At 39.3% G+C, this 23087-nt stretch overlaps 1 protein-coding gene across 2 annotated transcripts in view; it reads left to right on the forward strand.

Annotated features, from left to right (window-relative positions):
- Positions 1 to 23087, forward strand: part of jam2.S (junctional adhesion molecule 2 S homeolog) — a 64004-nt gene that overhangs the window by 18360 nt on the left and 22557 nt on the right. The gene's annotated exons all lie outside the window — the stretch shown is intronic.

Below are 23087 nucleotides of genomic sequence, written 5' to 3' on the forward strand. Positions count from 1 at the left end.
CCTTCTCCTTTTAAGGTTTTTGAGTTATTTAGCTTTTTATTCAGCAGCTCTTCAGTTTGCATTTTAAGCAGTCTGGTAACTAGGGCCCAAATTACACTAGCAACCATGCACTGATTTGAATAAGAGACTGGACTATGTTTAGGAGATAACAATACATTACAATACATTTGTAGCCTTACAAGGCTTTTGCTTTTTAGAGGGGGTCAGCGACGCTCATTTGAAAGCTGCAGAGAGTCAGAAGGAAAAGACTAATAACTATAAAACTATAAAAAATAAATAATGAATTGAAAAGTTGCTTAGAGTTGGCCATTCTATTACCTACTAAAAGTTACCTTAAAGGGGACCCGTCACCCAAAAAAATTATTCAAAATCCTATTTTATCAGATTAGTCAAGGATAATGAACTTTAATTACACTATATAAATTATTTGAATATTGTTTCCTTCAGTCTGGGATTTCAAAATTATAGCAAGCAGGCAGGAGCCATTTTGTGGACACTGTTATTAAGACAAGCCTTGCATCATCTCAGAATTTTGTTTTTGCACCAGAATGGGGGACCCAATGTCCATCCCCATGCCCTGGCCACACAGTTATATGGTAAAGAGAACGGGGGAATGTGTGGGGAGCAGTGACATCTAAGAAGTGCTGAATTGAAAGTGAAAGTAATTGTCTGCCCCGCCTCTATGCCACGGGCATAGAGGAGGGGCAGACAATATTTGATTGACAGCTGAGATTTTTAAATCAGCTTACAACAGCTATGAATGCTTAAATAAAAAATAGAAATTGGATTTCATGTTTAATTTGAAAAGGACTTTTATTATACAGATTTTTGTGTCTGGGTGACAGGTCCACTTTAAAGGTGAATCACCCCTTTGACTGATACTATTAACAAGAAGTTTCATACACGAGTACAATTTCTAAGCATCGTACAACACGTGTTTCCATGGTTGCATAAAGGCGGCACTTTATTAACTTATAATCTTCAAACCGACGCAGTTGTGAAGGTCGAAAAAACGAAAATACCAGAAAATATCACCTCCCCCCATGCCTGGTTTCTTTGAAGAAGGTTGTTTCGAGGTGAAACTTTTTATTTTAAATCTCTTCTTGCATCCATGGAAAATAGATAAATATGTAAATGAAAACGACACCGGGAGATTTGCGGTTTATATTTAGTTTGTTTATACCGTCATTTCCATAATGTATGTTAATTTAGCACCTATCCGAGTGCGAAGAAGTTTTAGTGTCTGATAGAGCTGCTTGCTTTCAAATCAAGGCTTAGCATGGATAGCTGCTGAATTTCTGGCCAAGGGAGGGAGATTTATTTAAGGCACTGGTATTTGGTTGTTGCCGTTCCTAGAGGTTTTCTCATACCTTCTCCCAGTCTTAAAATGGGTCTGAGCCTCTCTGCTTTTTCGCTGTACGAATAGAATTCTCCCCGCGGGATCTGACGGTTTTGATATCCTGCTGCCATTTGCTAGGAAAGCTAGTCTTCTCCAGACCTAAAACTTGGTCAGAAATCAGTTAGGATTATATCTGGGGATCTATCATAATATTTTTTTTCCAAGATATGTTATAAATAGTCTAATATTTTACTTATCTCTAATATTGGTGGGGGTGGGGAACAATGATGTCAGATGACGTCTTATATTGACATAGAAGGTCTCCAGTGCTTGAGGGTGATGTAATAACATGGACAAGGTTTTATGTGGGTTTTGGAAACCAAAGCAACTAATCAGTAGGTACAGTAGCATTTACTGGGCATCTGTTTCAAACAGAACATCTCATTGGTTACTATGGGTTACTAGACCTGCACAAACATCTTTTCATTTGTTCACAAAAGCATTTGAGTAGTTGGTATAAATATAAAGGAGATCACTGCCAGTCCTTCCAGTTGATTGGCATTTGCTTTGCACATGCCCCCTTCACATCTAGATCACACCCACATTGTAGGTTTTTGTAGAGGGGGAAGTGCTTACTGATGAACTAATGATGGGAGAATAAATTCGCCAGACACAAATTTGCATAAATTTCTGGGTTTCACCACAAGCAAATTAATTCATAAAACTGCAGAGAAAAATCGGCGGCGAAAAATCTGAAAAATCTGATGTGTCAAAAAAAAAAACCCAGACGTGCATCAAAATTGGCGCACGCATAAAAATTTCTCGCATCAGAATTATTGACTTTAATGTATTTGGACCAAATAGTCGCGCGTATAAAATTTGTCAAAAGTGACATGTCAAAATTATTTTGACGCCCATCAGCTTCAATGCATTTCGCGAACGGCACAGATTCGCCCATCGCTACTAATGAGAATTAGAGGGACAACACTGGAACATTGTTATTACAAGGCACAATCAGATTCTATGCTTACATCTATGCTTGGAGTGGAAGGGCAGTTTTCCTTAAAGGCCTGACCAAAAGATGAACCTCCAAGGAAGACTTGAATGATTAAAGTCCAACAAAAAGGCTAAAGAACTTTTCGCAAGTTTGAAGATATAGGTTATAGGAGGACAACAGTTCCAAGAATATCTAGGACAGCAATTACAATTTTAACCTAAATATCACCCTGTCAGGCATAATGGCTCAGGAAAATTGGAGTAGAGGCCTAGGAGGAAACTGCTTGTAGAAAAGTCTGATTCGCAGCATACAAAGAGTTAAAGGAGAAGGAAAGGTTAAAACTAAGTAAGCCTTATCAGAAAGGTCCACCTAAATATACCAGTAAACCCTCAAAGTAATGCTGCTCTGAGTCCTCTGTCAAAAGAAACACTGCATTTCTTTCCTTCTATTGTGTACTCATGGGCTTCTGTATCAGACTTCCTGTTTTCATCTTAAACCTCCTTGCCCCAGGCGTGAGCATGCTCAGTTTGCTCCTATCTACCTCCCCTCCCTGCTGTAATCTGAGAGAGCTATAAGTGAGCAGGGATAGACTCGTGCAGGAAGTGATGTCACACCAAACTAATATGGCAAATATAAACAAACAGAGACAGTGTCTAGAGCTGTTTACTCAGGTATTAAGGTGAAACATTCTACTGGATAAATATAGCATTCTAGCTTGCACTATTGCAGCTAATCTATTGGCAATAAAATGCCTCCGTAGCTTTCCTTCTCCTTTAAGAGAGCTTCGTAGTCAATTTCCAGGCAAACAATCAGGGCGGGCAGAAAGTAGCAAGGTCGAAGCAGGAGGTCAACAACCAGTAGATCAAGTTAAATTAGCACCCAGAAACTCTTAGCGAGAAGGACCTATATTTAGACATTGAACCCGGGTCCTTGGCGTCCAATTGTTTTGAATTTTTTCCCTGAAACACACCAGAGGGGATCATGTCACTCCATGGCAATGGGAGCCACCATCTTGGATCCGAAGCATATTGCTCCACAATGGAGCACTCCTGACACATCCCGGTTGACCTTCAAGTGGTGCATTCAGGTATATTTAGGAAAGAAAATGTGAATTCTTCCCTAATCTTAAGCAAAGTGACCTCTAGGCTCACCTGCTTCTGTTCCAGGCCCCCTCAGGAGGGACCAGCCTATGGTTGCTACCTGTCTGGTTTTCGGGAGGGCTTTTAGGGGTCAAAACTTATTGGAAAACTGGGCAGGATTCCCTAAGATTGATGTGGCGATTTGCCAATCAACTCCCCACAGTGTCACCAGCCCGCCTCCTGTGATATCATTGCCCCACCTGTGGCTACTGGGGGGAAAGGTGGCAACCCTAGACCAGTTTTGAAATCACTTTACTGGAGCACACTGAGCACACTTAGGGGGTTATGTACTAATCTCTGAATGCAAAAATCATGAAAAATTTGTGATTTTTTTTTTTTAAATAAAATCGGACTTTTAAAAAATCACAATTTTTTCTGAATTTATTAAACCCAGAGGCTGGAAAAGTCTGAATCTGAAAATCCGGCATCTGCGACCTGTCGAGTTTGCATATAAGTGATTGGGAGAAGTTTCATGCAATACCCCGAAGTTTTCGGGCAAAAATCTGAGTTTTCAGGTGAAAAATCCAAAAAATTGTGTAAATCGGATGAAAAATCGGAAAAAATCGTGAAAATCTGATTTTTTCCTGCAAAGCAAATTTTCGGGGTGAATTTGATCGGAGTTTGTATCAGAAAAATATTAAGATAAATTTGGACTTAAAATATATAACCCCCTTAGCACATACTTTTCATAGACTGTGGTCTTATCTGATTTGCTCGTAGGAGGGCTGCTAATGAATATTTCCTTTACCATTGCTTTTAACATTTCCCGCTGCAATGCATCATAGTCATAAAGAAAAAATAACAAGATGGAATAAAGGCCAAATAAGAGCTAAATTACAGCCTGCTATAAACTGCAAGGGCAAGTTGTAACATCACAGGCATAAATGTTTCCAGGCCTCCATAAAAAGTTCCTCTACCAACTAAACCATTCATATGGATTTTACAATTAACACCCCAGTTATTATTTTGAACCTGGTATTTTTATTACTAAACTAAAATTTTATGAAAAGTGTTTATAGGGAAGTAGAAATTAGCCGCTTCATTTTTTTTAGTAGTGATGCACGGGGCCACTTTACTGTTATTATTCTGCGTTTCTGTTTGTCTAACGGGAATATTAAATATAATTCTTAAGTGTTAATCTGTTGTTTCTGTGAAGAAGACACTGGCCCAGCTTGACTAAGCAGCCGTTGTCTAATACAGACAGGCCCGGATTTGCGGCAAGGCCACATAGGCCCGGGCCTAGGGCGGCAAAAAATAGGGGCGGCATGCCGCCCAGCCGCATTATGGGGACGTTCGCGTCCCCATTCAACTACATCAGCTGCGCCGGTGTTTTTTCGCCGGCGCGCTGGGAAGGCGGGCGCTAGGACCGCGCGGCCACCTGGTCGGACCGCGCGGCCTAGGGGCGGCCGGAGAGGAAATCCGGCGCTGAATACAGATATGGGATCTGTTATCCATAAAAACGATTTCAGATTATTGAAAATGATTTACTTTTTCTCGTGGTTGATCCCAACTAAGATAAAATTAATCCTTAATGGAATGGAAAGAATCATATTGGGTTTAATTAATGTTTAAATTGTTTTTTAGTAGACTTCATGTACAGAGATCCAAATTATGGAAAGGGCCCTTATCCGGAAAATCCCAGGTTCAGAGCATTCTGGATAACAGGTCCCATATATGTTCTAGTTAATCATACCTTTTTTACCTCCACTAGCCCAGTTATTGAGTTATAAGTGGTAATACGACTGCAACCCCAGTGTGCAAAGCAGAATTTAGGCTGCAAGTCGCCATGTTTTTTTACCCATAGTATTTTCCCATGATTCCTTGGTAATTGCATCTGCAAAGTAGCGATACTCCTGACTTGAATGCATTGCACCCAATGTAGAGGTGCAAGGGGTGTCTTTAGATGTATGTATCGTTTGGAGTTCTTTTATGGGCCCTAAACAAGGAGCCAACAGGGGTGTGGCCTAAGATCCCAGGGACACATGGCTTGATATCTTTGAGGTCACATGCAGCCGAAATTATTCAGCAGTGATTTTCCATACAGTATTGGATCAGCAGAAGCAAGCCCATGTTTTCTGATTCCCTGTCTAAAATGATATAACACCATACCTCCCAACATTTTGGAAATAGAAAGAGGGAGCGGAGCAAGGTGAAAATTATTTGACCATGCCCATTTGGTATGGCCACACCCCTAATTACCATGTTCATTTGGCAGGTTATGAAAGTTTGAACACATTTCTGTGTTTTTTTTTCCAGTTATTATAGTTTTGCTGATGAAGGTGAATTTCCCTTTAAGGTCACAGTTTCCCCAAGAGACCTGCTGATCTTAAATTGTTACAATTGTTTCTTTGCTTATCTTAAATTGTAACAAATGTATCCAAGTGCATCTGGTGGCTGTTCTGGAAAAAACAGGACAGTTGGGAGGTATGAGCATAACTATTCCATCCTACATAATATATTTATTTATTAACCATAAACCTTCAAGAAAATATTAAAGGATTTAGTGGTCCTTTGAGTTATAAGAGGGGGGTTGTGGGTGCACTCCTAAGGCCATATAAAAAAATATTTAAATACAATAATCCCCTGTCTAAAAAAAGAAAAACAGGGTTTTTTGTTACAAAATTATGATCATAAAATTGGTAAGCCGCCATACCACGTCAAGGTAAACCCCATACGGCGGTCCCTAACCTGTTTACCTGTGATCAAAAATATAAAACCTTGGTTTCAATCTGTGGACTAGATCCTCCCCCGCCACCTGCATATGCGGCTTTTGAAGGGGAGACTGCCCAGACCAACGCCCATTTAAAAAAAAAAAAAATAATATGATTGTGAAGAGACTATAATGAAGGAAAAGTAAAGTTGTATATATAAGTGCACACTTGTGTGTGTATGTGTGTGAGTATAAGTACAGGTGTGAGTATAGATTTAGAGGGAGATGAAAAAGGAAAAGCTAAATGTGGAGTGTAATAGGTGTAATGTGTGTGGGTCTGTGCAAGTGTTACCCAGTGATACTTATAGTCACACACATACACACACAAGTGTGCACTTATATATACAACTTTACTTTTCCTTCATTATAGTCTCTTCACAATAATTTTTTTTTTTTTTTTAAATGGGCGTTGGTCTGGGCAGTCTCCCCTTCAAAAGCCGCATATGCAGGTGGCGGGGGAGGATCTAGTCCACAGATTGAAACCAAGGTTTTATATTTTGATCACAGGTAAACAGGTTAGGGACCGCCGTATGGGGTTTACCTTGACGTGGTATGGCGGCTTACCAATTTTATGATCATAACTTTGTAACAAAAAACCCTGTTTTTCTTTTTTTAGACAGGGGATTATTGTATTTAAATATTTTTTTATATGGCCTTAGGAGTGCACCCACAACCCCCCTCTTGTAACTCCTTTGAGTTATAGCTGCCCTAACAATCTGCACTTTGTATTAGTGATGTGCAGACCAGCCCGATACCAACAGGTTGGGCAGGTCTGGGCCGACGTCGCACCCCCCTTTTCAGGTCCTTCCAAATTCCAACTTCCGACTTCCGGTTTGAACTTTTATAGGCGGGTGCCTTTCACTCCGCCCCTTTTGTGACATCACCACATTGGTGGGGCGGGTTTATAAAAGGGACCCAGGAGTCGGGCTCAGGCGGGCGGGTGCGGGTAGGTGTGGAAAAGCCCAACCCGCACATCACTAATTTGTATCTATACCTTCAGTTACCCTCAATTGTTTCCATTTCACCAGTCTCCTCCTTGATATCATTGATGCACCCAGATCAAGCTTTTGTGCACAGTAGTTTATGCTAAGGGAATTTTTTTTAGTAAAAAAAGAGGGAGGGGATGGGATCCGTTATCCAGAAACCCATTATCCAGAAAGCTCCAAATGACAGAAAGGCCGTCTACCATAGACTCCGATTTATCCAAATAATCCAAATTTTTAAAAAATGAAAAAAGGAAATAATAAAACAGTAGCTTGAACTTGATCCAAACTAATATATATATAATTAATCCTTATTGGAAGCAGAACCAGCCTATTGGGTTTATTTAATCTTTACATGATTTTCTAGTAGACTTAAGGTATGAAGATCCAAATTACAGAAAGATCTGTTATCTGGATAACAGGTCTCATACCTGTATATATATATATATATATATATATATATATATATATATATATGCAAGAGCCTATTAGTGTTGCTCTCTTTAAAGGGGTTATTGACCTTTAAATTAACTTTTAGTATGATAGAGTGTGGCATGCTGAGATAATTTGCAGTTGGGCTGCAAACCCCAGGTTCCGAAATGGAGAACATCAGAATAACCTGACTTTACGTTGCTCAGTGTATTTTTAAAACCTTATAGCTAATTATGTTCTAATCATATTTTCTTTTGGAGAGAGACATTTCAGTAGAAACACGCGGCCCTTGGGTTAAAAAGCTTATCAGCTTTCAGTGTGGGTGATTTTTAAACAGCACATTCCAGAACAAGCCAAGTGTTCGGCGGTTATTTTGCAGCGTCATGTGAATTCGGCCGCGGCGCTGTATTTGGTCATTAATGAAACAAACAATCGAGACAGATTTCTGTCTCACCAGGGAAATAACCACAATTGTGATTTTAAAAAAAATCTCAAATTAAGAATGGAGAGCCGAAGTGACTGCCGTGGAATGTGCCGACTCTGTGTAGATAAGGAGCGGGGCACAAAGTGGCCAGTGTGACTTAGCCAAGAGGAATCTGTTAGTAGAGAAATATACAAACATCTGACATTTTGCAACACTCATTGAGGACATTGAGATAAAGGACCCCTACACGAAAACATTGTTCAGTTGTAACAGTTGTCCATGGAATTTGTGTGGCTGGATCAGATTGTGGGGTTGTCCTGAACTGCTTGAGATGTGCTGCTGTTTTTTGTTTTTTTTTAAGAAAAAGGAAACTTGCTTTTAAGCCACATGGCTAAGACCCTGCACCCTAGTAGCCCCACCCCATGGCAGGACATGGATTCCCACCCTAGACATTATAGGGCAGATTTATCAAGGGTCAAAGTGAAAATTCAAATTTTTAAATTCGGATTTCGAGGTAATCCCTTCCCTTCTGGAAGGAACAGTCCAAATTCAAATCGAATTTGAAAAAAAAACGAAAATTCGAATATCGTAATTTATCATGTACTGTCTCTTTAAAAATTCAACCTCGACTATTCTCCATCTAAAACCTGCCGAATTTCTGTTAGCTTATGGGGGACCTCCTAGAACCTATTTGGAGTCATTTGGTGGAAAATCAAAGTTTTTTGGGGGAAAAAATTTGAATCGAATTTGATCGAATTGATTCGTATGATTCGAATTCGGCCAAATATGGATCTATTTGATCGAAAATGGACCTATTCGACCAAAAAAAACCTTTGACTTAATTTTGGTTGGTCTTTTTGAATTTGAATTTCGTATGTTTTTTTCAGCTTTTTCAATTGAAATTCGACCCTTGATAAATATGGCCCCAAGTGATTTGGAAAATCAAAGTTTTTTTTTGGAAAATACTTCAATTCGAATTCGAAGGAATACAAACCGAATTTGAATCGAACGATCAAATGCAGCCTATTCACCCGAAGTTAAAACGTTTTTTTTTTGTTTTTTTTTATAAATTTCGGTTGGTCTTTTTTTATTCGTTTTTCGAGGTGATGGGAGTTTAAAAAAACTCCCATCACCTTGGAATTCGATCCTTGATAAATCTGCCCTCTAAGGGTTTCATTTAACAATAGCCTGGGTGCAAAAGTGCCTAACCAGCAAAGCACAAAGTTTGTAAAAAATAGGCTACGCCTGTATTGGAGAAACAATGCATTAGAAAGAAATATCTTCCAAAAGGTAAGGGAATTGCATAAAAATCATCCATCAATTTTGGGATTTGTGTTGGCGGTTTGTGACAATTTTGGACATTTTGGCGCCATGGTTTGTACTGGGAAAACAAGCGGCAGGTCGAGTTCCTCCAGTTGCTGCGTAAGCCATAAGTCTTAGGTCTGGTAGTCAAGTCATAATACGGTAACCTCCATCCTTATATACACAAACAAATATTCTTTTTTAGTTTTCAAGAGATTAAAGGGGACCTGTCACTTTAAGAAATAATTCCAAATCCTATTGTATGATGTTAGTCAAGCAATATAAACTTCAGTTGCACTTTAAAAATTATTTAAATCTTGGTTTGTTTTGTCTTGGAATTCACAATCACAGCAAGTAGGCAGCAGCCATTTTGTTAACATTGTTATTAAGGCAAGATTTGCGTCATGTCAAAATCTTGTTTATGTGCCAGAATGGAGCACCTGATGCCCGTGAACTGACTGCACAATTAGATGGTGAGGAGGGAGGGAGAATGTTGGGAGAGCAGTGACATCTAGGAAGTGCTGCATGGAGAATGAAAGTAATTGCCTGCCCCGCCTCTATGCCTCAGGCATAGAGGAGGGGCAGGCAATGTATGATTGACAGCTGAGACTTTTAAACAAGTTTATAACAGGTATGGATGTTTTAATAAATAAAAATAATTCAGATTTCATGTTTAATTTAAAAGGGACTTTTATTATACAGATTTTTATGTCTGGATGGCAGGTCCCCTTTAACATTTTTTTTTGTATTATAATGAATCAGAAACCACGGCACTCCCGTTAATTAATTTCAGCCAACTGGAAACAGTCGGTAGTAAATTAAATTCCTAAGAAAATGTTAGTTATGTTGCTCTGCTTAGAAATGACCAGAGAAAAGAAGACTCTTCTCTACTTATTAACTCAATTTTCTAAGCTGCTCAAGATCACAAGACTTTCCTTTTCTCACAAACGTAATTCTCTGCCAACATGTTTCCCCCCCACCCTTTAAAGAAGTACATTTTCCAAGTCCTCCAATACCAGCAGCCCATTTGATGCAAGGTGGTTCTCCAATGAATTTCTTGCCCTCCCGAAGGCATTGAACATTTTATTCTAGTCCTGAACCCCTAAATATCACTGTCCCCTACTGAAGTATGACTAGTGTAATATTGTCCAGAAAACATAGATAATGTCAGTAAGTACAATAACAACACAACGAATGCAAATCCTATTTATAAGATATTCTAATTAGCACGGAATAAATAATGCATTTGGGATCATCGCTCTGTATTTTCAAGGATTGTTTTCTATGTTTCCACATTGCTTGGCTCATTAGTTTTGATGCCTTTGAAGGTTTGTTTTGAAGGTTATTGCATTTACTACATTCAAAATCCTATTTAAAGCAACTTGTTGACACTTTTGATCCTTATTCTTTCAGTTTCCATCCCAACCTTTTCTCTCTCCTTTCCTGGATCCTTATAGTTTAAAGTGGGAGAATTTTAATTTTTAACATGTTATTCGATGTTTGTGTTGTGGAGTATGACTTGCATTTGAAGTCAGATTTAATTAAATTTTTAATCTAATTTAATTTTTAATTTAATTTCATTTTAGTATGTCATAGAGCTGCCAATTCTAAGCAACTTTTCAATTGGACTGTATTGTTTATTTTTTATAGTTGCTGAATTATTTGCCTTCTTCTTCTGACTCTTTCCATCTTTCAAATGGGGGGGTCACTGACCCCTTCTTAAAATCAAATGCTCTGTAAGGCTACACATTTATGGTTATTGATACTTTGTTTTGCTCATCTTTCTATTCAGGCCTCTCCTATTCATATTCTAGTCTCTTATTTAAATCATAATGCATGGGTTGCTAGGGTAATTTCGACCCTAGCAACCAGATTGCGAAATTTGCAAACTGAAGAGCTGCTGAATAAAAAGCTAAATAACTCAATAAACACAAATAATAAAAAATGAAAACCAAGTGCAAATTGTCTCAGAATATCACTCTCTACAATAATACTAAGGGGCAGATTTATCAAAGGTCGAGGTGAATTTTCGAATGAAAAAAAATGTAATTTGGAGCTATTTTTTGTGTACTTCGACTAGGAAATAGTCCAAATTTGATTCGAATTTGAAAAAATTTTAAAAATTCGAATATCTAAATTTATCATGTACTGTCTCTTTAAAAAGTCGACTTCGACCTTTCGCCATCTAAAACCTGTTTGGAGTCAATTGGTGGACTTTGAAAAAAATCGAAGGTTTTTTTGGGGGAAAAACTTTGAATCGAATTCGATCGAATGCACTATTCCTTCGACATTTCGTACAATTCTAATTAGACCGAATACGGAATTACTCGATCAAAAACGGACCTATTCGACCAAAAAAAAGCTATTTTGGTTGGTCTTTTTGAATTCAAATTTTGAAGATTTTTCAATTCGAAATTTGACCCATGATAAACATGCCCCTAAAAGTTAATTTAAGGCCGAATAACCCCTTTAATGTCACTTATGATAGGAAGATGTGAGCATTAATGAAAATTAATCACTGTGTACCCAACTCTCCATTCAGCTACATCATGAAGCCATGCAGAGTTCTATGTGGCCTTTTGTGGTGAGACCCTCTGATAGGCTGGGGTACTTCATCGTGGGTGGGTTGTGGTTGATGGGAATGGGTTGTATAGTAATTATTAAATAGTAATTTGTGAGTTACCGTTTTGCAAAAAATGTAACAAAATCGCGAAACGCATTGAAGTCAATAGGCAACAATTTTTTACACGAGCGACTTCTATTAGACCCCAACAGCTTTTACCTGATACATTTTTGTGGTTTGATCGAAACGCGTTGTGTTTTGACATGTTATTCTAATAAAGTATCGGTTTTTTTTTTTTACTTGAGTGCCCTGCTATTACTTTATAATGGTTGGACAGTGGCCGAAATATGGAGCAATGGTTTATATGATAAAGTTACAGTCCCATAATAATCATATTTAACTGACACAGAAGCTCGGCGTTTTCTTAATCTTGCCTTTACGAGTGCAATAAAAATATGCAATATATGTATATAGGGCTATAAGGCTCGGTGTAAAATAGTATTGCTGCCAAGGTGTAGAGTGTCACGTTTCATGGCCGACTCACTCTTAATTGTTTTTACCTCTTCCCAGAGTGCACTGTACTATATATCGGCGGGATGCATATAGACACTCGCAAAGTAAATACTTACATGAACTTGTCATAACAAACTTAGAGATGTTTGACATGCGAGCTTTAATTCATTGTAAATCCAAAACACGTGGCGCAAATCCCATTGCTTGATTAATGAGGATGCTAATGGAATCCCCCTACACCCCCCCCCCCCGCTCCAGCTTTGGACTCATCCGTTGCTGTCTGTGCACTCTTGGAAAAGTACGGATCCAGAAACATCACTATCAGTGGCGGATATATAGATATAATATAGCTAATAAAACCTCCCCAGCCGCTCTCTTACCTGTGCTGCAAGTTGGGGTGGGCGGAGTTGGGGTGGGGAGTGGGTGGGGTGGAGGCTGGATGTGGGCGGGGTGGAGGCAGGACAAGAATTGGGTGGGGATCTGAGTGCTCTGGGCCCTTTTGAAGATTTTTCTTGGCGATCATTATGTAGGGTTTCTATATGTTACCATCTACTGTATATGTTACCATTCTGAGCCACAGAGCTTGCAGTCTAAAAGGGAAGTAACAGGGATCAGGGCTGCTTATAAGGTCACTGTATTACAATGGTGGGATGTGCTTGGGGTCAATGTACTTTGCTCAGAGCCAGGGCCACCATTAGAAAATCACGGGGCCCCGTACAACAAAAAAAAAAAGCATTGGTGGCAGGGGCCTATAGAGTATTAAAATATTACATTGGTGGCCAGGGGATTAAAAAAACAAAACACAAATTGGTGTTCAGTAGAATTGAACTCGTGGCTTCAGGACTTCAATTTCGCCTCCTTTCGTGACTTTGGGTCTTTTCGGCTGTTTTCATGGATTCGGGTCTTTCCGCCGATTGGGGACTTCGGCTTTTCGGCATTTCCGCATTTCGGCTGTTCAGGACTTCGAAAATGGCCGCAGGCTTCGGCGCTGTCAAGGGGGCCTGGCTCTTTCGAAAGTGCAGCACTGCCGGGCCCCCCTTCAGGCCCGGGACACACGTACCCCCTGTCACCCCCTGATGTCCCCCTGCTCAGAACTACTGTAAATGCAAACTAGCTCAAGGGGCTTCAATTCAGTAATAACAAGGCTTGCAGTTATTCAGAATGCTCTGAACCGGGGGTTTTGCCGATACCATAACATAAGTCTACTGAATAAAACATTACTAAACCCAATAGGGCTGTTTTGTCTTGAATAAGGATTGATTATAGTTTGTAGTTAGGATCAAATACAAGGTACTGTTTTATTATTACTGAGAATAAGAAAATCGTGTTTACAAGTGTTAATTATTTGATGAAGTTGGAGACTATGGGAGATGGCTTTCCGGTAATTCAGAGCTTTTTGGATTATGGATTTTGGATCCTATAACGGTATAATCAAATGCAGGTATATTAAATAATTTATCGACATATTGTACAATACTAAAATATTCATCGTTCTCTAATATTAAAAAATGTTAGGTTTAAACATTCATACCCTGTAAAGAACAATATATTTAAAAATTAATAGGGGAGAGAGATATATAATTTTGTGTTTGATGCTCTATCAGCGTCCTTGCGTTTTCATAGCTGTGGCCTTGCTAGGGTCCCGCCTATGTTCGGAGCTTATTGCAGACCTAGTGATGACACATGCAGCTCCTAAATTTAAACACAAAACAAAGAAAAACTAAAACATTTTTAAGCCTGAGCAGCTGTTACATTCCCCCAATGTCTGTGAGCTCTAGGGGGAGGATAAGCACTGTGTGAATTTACAGTAGCCTCAGAAAGGCACAGATAGATAGATAGATAGATAGATAGATAGATAGACGGATAGATAGATAGATAGATAGATAGATAGATAGATAGATAGATAGATAGATAATTGATAGATAGATAGATAGATAGATAATTGATAGATAGATGGATGGATAGCGAGAGAGAGAGAGAGAGAGAGAGATAGAAAGATAGATCTAAACAGATAGATATGGATAGATAGATAGATAGATAGATAGATAGATAGATAGATAGATAGATAGAAAAAATTAGATAAATAGCTGTTAGATACATTAGATGAATGGATAGATGTATAGATTTATACATATATAAATAGATAGATAGATGACAGATAGATAGATAGATAGAAAGATAGATAGAAAAAAATGAGATAAATAGATGTTGGATAGAAAGATGGATTGATAAATAGATGATAGACAGATATAGATAGATAGATAGATAGATAGATAGATAGATAGATAGATAGATAGATAGAGAGATAGATAGAGAGATAGATAATAGATAGATAAATTAGGGATGCACCGAATCCAGGATTCGGTTCGGGCTTTGGCCAGGATTCGGCCTTTTCCAGCAGGATTAGGATTCGGCTGAATCTTTCTGCCAGGCCGAACTGAATATGCAAATTAGGGGTGGGGAGGGAAATCGCGTGACTTTTTGTTACAAAAGAATGACGTAAAAAATGTTTTCCCCTTTCCACCCCTAATTTGCATATGCATATGCAAATTAGGGTTCGGATTCGGTTCGGTATTTGGCCGAATTCAAAATAGTGGATTCGGAGGTTTGGCTGAATCCAAAATAGTGGATTCGGTGCATCCCTAAGATATATAGATAAATAGATATAAATGGATAGATAGATAGATAGATAGATAGATAGATAGATAGATAGATAGATAGATAGATAGATAGATAGATAGATAGATGATAAATAGATACTGTAGATAGATAGATAGATAGATAGATAGATAGATAGATAGATAGATGATAGATAGATAGATAGATAGATAGATAGATAGATAGATAGATAGATGATAAATAGATACTGTAGATAGATAGATAGATAGATAGATAGATAGATAGATAGATGATAGATAGATAGATAGATAGATAGATGATAAATAGATACTGTAGATAGATAGATAGATAGATAGATAGATAGATAGATGATAGATGATAGATGATAGATAGATAGATAGATAGATAGATAGATAGATAGATAGATAGATAGATAGATAGATAGATAGATAGATGATAAATAGATACGATAGATAGATAGATAGATAGATAGATAGATAGATAGATAGATAGATAGATGATAGATAGATAGATAGATGTTAGGTTAGATAGATAGCCTTGAGACATTATTGAGACATTATTACAGTGATTTGTTCCTATTTATTTCCCTGCATTCCATGACTTCACCACATACCACATAACTGTGAGGTACTCGTATCAGCATTCTGATGCATTCCATACAAGCCAAGAATACATTTAGCCCAGCATAGCTCGAGTTGCCACCTGGCCTCCAAATAATTTTGTCAGTTGTGCCTCTACAGACGATCAAGCCTTCGACTGATGGCAACATCAAAGCGGGAAGTGCACCCAATGTAATGTTACAGAGCAAGTACAACATAACAAGAGAGTTCCAAGGCAGGCATTCTCCATATATGAAATATCTTTAGTGTGTAAAGCAGCTGGGCCTGTGGATAGAAGTTGCAGACAGGAACATGCTGGAGTTCATGATGGTTTCCAAATGGGTAGTGATTGATGAACAACAAGCTGATTCAGCAGAATATGTGAAAAGATATTTGTGTGCACGAGTGCATCTGGATCAACTATGGACACGTGCATCACCCGTAGCCTGGCTCCCCTAGGGCATCACTACAGTATTAACCATGGGGTGGAGTCCAACATGGGGAGAACATACAAACTCCAGGGAGAGACTGCAGACTGATATATAGGAGTGGTGAGATGATGACAGAACCATAACTCAATGAGCAAAATCATTTGGACCTATATATTCTCTGGGCTATAGACCTGATTAACTAATTTTATAATATAATCCCAATATAATTTTTTGAAAGACTTGACTAATCCAAAATCAATATGGGTAGGACTTCACGGACAATTTCCGTGCGATCCGACACACTGCGCAAAAACGCAGACCTCGCGTCGGATGCAACAGAAATAAGGTAAGTAATGGAAATGTCGGATGACTGTATCATGACACGTCAACGCTGCGACACCATCCGACAATGCATTCACTTATCTTATTTCTGTTGCATCCGATTTGACGCCTGCATTTTTGCGCAGCGCGTCAGATCGCGCGGAAATCGTCCGTAAAGTCCTACCCTAATTGTTATAACTGGTGAGGTATTCCCTGCAGTAACTTCTTTCTTATATTACTGAAATGAATATCACTGAGCCTTTTAACTGGTCATTCCTTTCGATAGAACAAATAATAATAATGCATTTTCAGTAGGGATGCACCGAATCCAAAAACCATTCGGCCGAATACTGAACCGAATCCGAATCTGAATTTGCATATGCAAATTAGGGGTGGTAAGGGGAAAACATTTTTTACTTCCTTGTTTTGTGATAAAAAGTCATGCAATTTTCCTCCAAATTAGGATTTGGTTCGGCCGGGCAGAAGGATTCGGAGGAGTCCGAATCCTGCTGCAAAAGGCCGACTCCTGAACCGAATCCTGGATTCGGTGCATCTGTAATTTTCAGACCAGGGTAGCAGAAATGTGAGCCAAACACACTTTGTTATGATATGATAATATCTTGTATGAAAGCAGTCACATTTTCCCTGTACTCTCAAAGAAGAGACTGTTGAAAAATAATAAAATAGTAATAATAAAGTAATAGAAAGAGACAAAAGATAGAGTGGCAAATAAATAAAGCAAAATAGAGCCACAACTGCAGATACAGTAGAGGCAAATATACTGTATATAGACACAGATGTACAGACAGATATAGAGGTAATTGAGATAGACAGATAGATGATAGACAGCCAAACCAACATAAACACCCTTAAGGATGAGTGAATCTGACCCATTTTGCTTCAGCAAAAATTAGCAAAATGGCAACGAATTTGCCAAACACTTTGTAAATAAGGCGATTTCTTTCAAACCGCACAATAATTTTTTCACTATACATTAGAGTCTATCCCCCATATGTAATAAAAGGCACTCATTTTGCCCAGAAGCAGTAACCTATAGCAACCAATTGGATGTTTGCTTTTAAACAGGTGACCAGATAATTCTACCTGCTGATTGGTTGCAATGGGTTACTGCTCCTGGGCAAACTTAGTGTATTTTATTACATAACCTGCTATGGGTGTTTTTCCGCAGCAAAATATGTCAAAATATTTCACTCATTCCTGGAATTGTCTGTTAAGCCATATATAAAATTTCTGACACAGGTGTCACCACCACACAATCACATTCTTGACAATTCAGTGTCTCCTACTTTGTGGCAGCAGTTTGGGGAAGACCCTTTCCCGTTTAAGCAGGATAATAACACAGACTAATGTCCACACAGAATTGGCTTGCAGAAATGAGAACTGCCTGCCACGATCTTAAACTTACATGTGGAAGAATTGGAACACATTGCTTCTATAACTATGTATGGAACAGTTTCATTTGATACACACGCATGTCAGACGCCTCAAATTCACATTTGCTCTTCTCCTATTTGAATCTTGAGTTCCCCAAAAAAGGGAACAGGTAAGTGTCCTGCCATTGGGGATTTATATGGACTGGCTGGTTACACAGGAGTCAGCTGGACTACTATTTCCTCTCTATTTTGTGCTCTTTTCAAAGACCCTTTACCTTGAGCCTGTACCAGTATAGGAAACATCTGTTGTTGTTGTTGTTGTGTCTTTGAGGTTTGTTTATTGTGTCAACTGAGAACACCCCAAGCCGTTTATTTTTTACTCATATCAAGAGTGAAGCTTCTTGAACAGTTGGGGAAAGAAAAGATTCCCTTTTTATAAAGAAGACATCTTATTGTCAAAAATTAGGTATGGGGCACTGTGGAGATTGATGAGGCAAGGGGGAGTCTTTGAGGCAGGAGCTGTATGTGCCTAGGGAACAAGTAAAGGAAAGGCAGGAACAGGTTGAAGAGGGTGATGAGTCAGACTGGAACAGGTGCAAAGCGGAACAGGACGAAGAGGGTGAAGGTCAGGACAGGAACAGACTGGATTAGGACTGGACGGTGCGGGCGTAGATCAGGAGGACTGGATAGTGGAAGGAGACTAGAGCAGAATAGCAGGAGAGAACTGGAAAAAGCAGGGCAAGATGCAGAGCAAGACAAGGGAAGATATAGACAGGGTACAGGTCAGAACATAACAGAAAGCAGGAACAAGAAAGACAAGGTTAGGTAAGGTTAAGTCAAGATCAGGTTTGAAGCGAGGAGCAGAGCAAGATTCAGAATAGCAAGGAAAGCTAGGCAGGGCAAGGTCACAGCAAGGTTAAAGCAAGGAAAGATCAAGGTTTAAAGCAGGACCAGAGCAGAACTGGAAGGTAAAGCAGATCAAGACAGGACAAGGTTCAAAGCCAGGCAGGACAAGACAGGGAAGGGTTCAGACAAAACAAGGCAAGGCAGAATAGGAAGGATGCTAGAACAGGAACCCGGAGCTAGGGACAATGCCGCACTGCTAGGATGGGAACCAATGCTCAGCCAAGGAGTGTTCGGAGGGCTGGCCTTAAATAGGGCAGAGTCAGCCTTAATTGGCTGACTGCAACCAATCAGACTGCTGCTTGGCTTTTTAAAGAGAGTCTGACAAAACGAGGGCATTTACCTATTTCCTATAGGGAAAAGCCACTATCCTTTATAAACCTTGTCTGTAATACTTGCCCCAGTTTCCTCAATACTATTAAGGCTCCTGAGCAAAAGCAACAAGGTTTCTCTCACAGCTTCATCAGGCCGTGACTTTTTAATTGAGTTCTGGGCACACTTCAGGCTTGTAATTTCATTTGCTCGGTAAATGCCATCAGCATTGAGGCTGGAGCCTCCCCAGTGACTAACAGCTGCCAGTTACTGCATATGAATGGGATGGAGAAGTCAAACTGGGTCCCTGTAATACTACATTTTCTGGTTTTATGAAAAGAATACATGCAAGTTTTTTTTTTGATTTGTCAACTGAGATTTCTTTGGGTCTCAGTGTGGGTGAGGCTACCTGGATTATATTGTGGTGTTCCTGCTGGGATGATGGCTAGCTTGAATGGATGTATGTATGTATGTTTCCAAAACAATAACAAGAGGTGTTTTGGAAATCAGGCCCTTATAATGGCTACTCCAGTTTATAGCCTCTTAGAGCAGTAGAGCCTTTATGCATTTTAGTCAGAGTTTTAGAACTTTCTTGGCACTACATCATCTTATAGCCTGACAAAATAGATGGTTATCAGGTCTACGCAAGTCTGTTCCTTTCCAAGCATTAGAACCTCCTCAGCACTAGTGGTCTGTCAGAGCAATAGAGACTTAGCAGATCTAAACCAGCATGTTATCCAATCAGAGAATCTGAACCTTCATGGCACTACATCATCTTATGGCCTATCAGAGCTGCAGATACTTAGCAGGTTTTACAACAGCCTGTTGCCCAATGAAAAAAATCAGAACCTTCTTGGTTCTACATCATAATTATTTCTAGAATCAGAACTTAATGGACTCTACACCTTCTTATGTCCTGTCAAACCAATAGAAACTTAGCAGGTCTACACCAGCATGTTATCCAATCAGAGCATCATAACTTTCTCGGGAATACATCGTCTAATGGCCTGTAAGAGTAATAGAAGCTTAGCAGGTATACACCAGCCTTTTAACCAGATTAGAACTTTCTTGACCCTACATCAGGAGTGCACAAACTTTACTCATGTGAGGTCTACTTTTAGTGATGTTGTCCCATAATGATCTACATCCATGAAAACATTGTTAGCATTCTGTTCCAATGAAAACATTACTTAAATATTATATTGATTTATGAGCAAATGTATATTGCTAGGTTTAACTAACAACTATTTATTATATGACTTTAATAAATAAACTGTAATAAATTTCTTAATGAAAATAATTAAATAGGAGAAAAAAATTAAGTCAAGCTGTTAGTTGACACTGTCTTGAGATCTACTCATTGCCAGCTAAAGGTAGATCCTGTTCTACCTTTTGGGAACCCCTGCCCTTCATCATCTTATGGCCTATCAAACCAATAGAAACTTAGCAGGTCTACACCAGCCTTTTAACCAATGAGAGAATAAGAACGTTCTTGGCCCTACATTATCTTATGGCCAGTCAAACCAATAAAAACTTACCAGGTCTATACCAGCCTTTTAACCAATGAGATCATTTGAACTTTCTTGGCCCTACATCATCTTATGGCCAGTCAAACCAATAAAGACTTAGCTGGTCTACACCAGCCTTTTAACCATTGAGAAGATAAGAACTTTCTTGGCCTTACATCATCTTATGGACAGTCAAACCAATAGGGACTAAGCAGTTCTACACACCAGCCTTTTAACCAATGAGAAGATAAGAAGATAAGAACTTTCTTGGCCTTACATTATCTTATGGCCAGTCAAACCAATAGAGACTTAGCAGGTCTACACCAGCCTTTTAACCAATGAGAAGATAAGAACTTTCTTGGCCTTACATCATCTTATGGCCAGTCAAACCAATAGAGACTTAGCAGGTCTACACCAGCCTGTTAACCAATAAGAGTATCAGAACGTTCTTTGCCCTACAATTAGCGACATAGCAGGTCTACACCAAAGAAGCTTTGAACCTGCTAGTGCTATTCTAGTATAGTCTATTCTAGCCTGAGTATTCATCTGCAATTTTTACATGACTCACACACCGACAAATGTTCTAAAAAAATCTATTGTTTGTTATATATTGAATTTTTATTATACCTATGCTGTTATTGAGATACAGTATTGGAATCATTTTGACTTGGTGCAAGGTGGTGGTGAAAAAGTGGAAGCATGGTCCTCCTATTAGACCAGATTATGACCATTTAGCTCCTAAGGAACAATGAGGATTTATGTTCCACAAAAGCTTTTGTAAGAAGGCTGGACATTTATGTGATTGATGGTTTCAGAACATCAAATGTGGAATTTTATTGATGCAATAATCTACATCAGAGTCAGCAACAAATCGATTGGATGGGTTTCTCGAGGTGGAAATTCACAGTAAAACTTTGCAGCTGAATTTGTGAATGACAGGTCTTCTTAATTCAATCACATGCTTGCTTGGTGGCTTATGAAGCGTGAATATTTGCTTTGGTGCCTTTCTCCAATCAGTTATCTGCATCTTTCGACTTTTGCTTTGGCACTGGGAAACTCAGAGGCCTTGGAGCTGGCAGCTGTCAACAGCTGAAATTTAAGGATTATGTGAGGCTTCTGGGCCTCATTTATAAAAAGCTGTTGTCCTAAAATCCAGGTGTCGAAGCTGATGTTCTTGTTCAAGGACATCATTTTTCTCATGTTAGGTAAGAGTTTTATGTAGGAAGGGGTCCCTAGGGAAATGCATGAAGACTGGTTCCATAACTCCAGGGAATAAAATACATCCGCCCTGGTTGACTAGTGTGGCCCTCCAGCTGCTGTTGATTTTAATTCAGCAACAGCTGGAGGGTCACAGGTTGGGCATCCTTATTATGAATTTAAAAAAAAGGTATCAATGAAAGAAATTTTCTGGCGAAGTGGATTCGTATGGTATGAAAAGGTTGTTTTGAAATTAGAGACTGGCCTTGCACCATCACAAACTCATTCAACCATCCATAATTGGCAGAGAGCTGCTTTGTGCATGGGTGTCAGTGGAGAACATGTACAATGGGCAATGACATGAGCAAATTAGTAACTAATCTCCTCCAAATGCTTTCCCACCAGCGATAAAGTGAATGGTGGTAAAACACTTGTTTTTTTTTTAAGTCACCTGAAGTTCCCTTTTGACGCAACTTTGGATAAACATCACATTTTTTTACCACTGCTGGGCATTTTATTTATGCTACTGAAGGTTATTGTAGGGTATAGTAACAGTGGATAATAGTCTCTGGGAAGGGAGTGTGACTGTGGGATAGCAGGTATAGTAGGGAGAGATGGTGCCTATAGTAACAGTGAATAATAGTCTCTGGGAGGGAGTGTGACTGTGGGATAGCAGGTATAGTAGGGAGAGATGGTGCCTATAGTAACAGTGGATAATAGTCTCTGGGAAGGGAGTGTGACTGTGGGATAGCAGGTATAGTAGGGAGAGATGGTGTCTATAGTAACAGTGGATAATAGTCTCTGGGAAGGGAGTGTGACTGTGGGATAGCAGGTATAGTAGGGAGAGATGGTGCCTATAGTAACAGTGAATAATAGTCTCTGGGAGGGAGTGTGACTGTGGGATGGCAGGTATAGTAGGGAGAGATGGTGCCTATAGTAACAGTGGATAATAGTCTCTGGGAAGGGAATGTGACTGTGGGATAGCAGGTATAGTAGGGAGAGATGGTGTCTATAGTAACAGTGGGATAATAGTCTCTGGGAAGGGAGTGTGACTGTGGGATAGCAGGTATAGTAGGGAGAGATGGTGTCTATAGTAACAGTGGATAATAGTCTCTGGGAAGGGAGTGTGACTGTGGGATAGCAGGTATAGTAGGGAGAGATGGTGCCTATAGTAACAGTGAATAATAGTCTCTGGGAGGGAGTGTGACTGTGGGATAGCAGGTATAGTAGGGAGAGATGGTGCCTATAGTAACAGTGGATAATAGTCTCTGGGAAGGGAATGTGACTGTGGGATAGCAGGTATAGTAGGGAGAGATGGTGTCTATAGTAACAGTGGGATAATAGTCTCTGGGAAGGGAGTGTGACTGTGGGATAGCAGGT

This window comes from Xenopus laevis, chromosome 2S (assembly GCF_017654675.1).
Source record: "Xenopus laevis strain J_2021 chromosome 2S, Xenopus_laevis_v10.1, whole genome shotgun sequence".
NCBI classification, from domain to species: Eukaryota; Metazoa; Chordata; class Amphibia; order Anura; family Pipidae; genus Xenopus; species Xenopus laevis.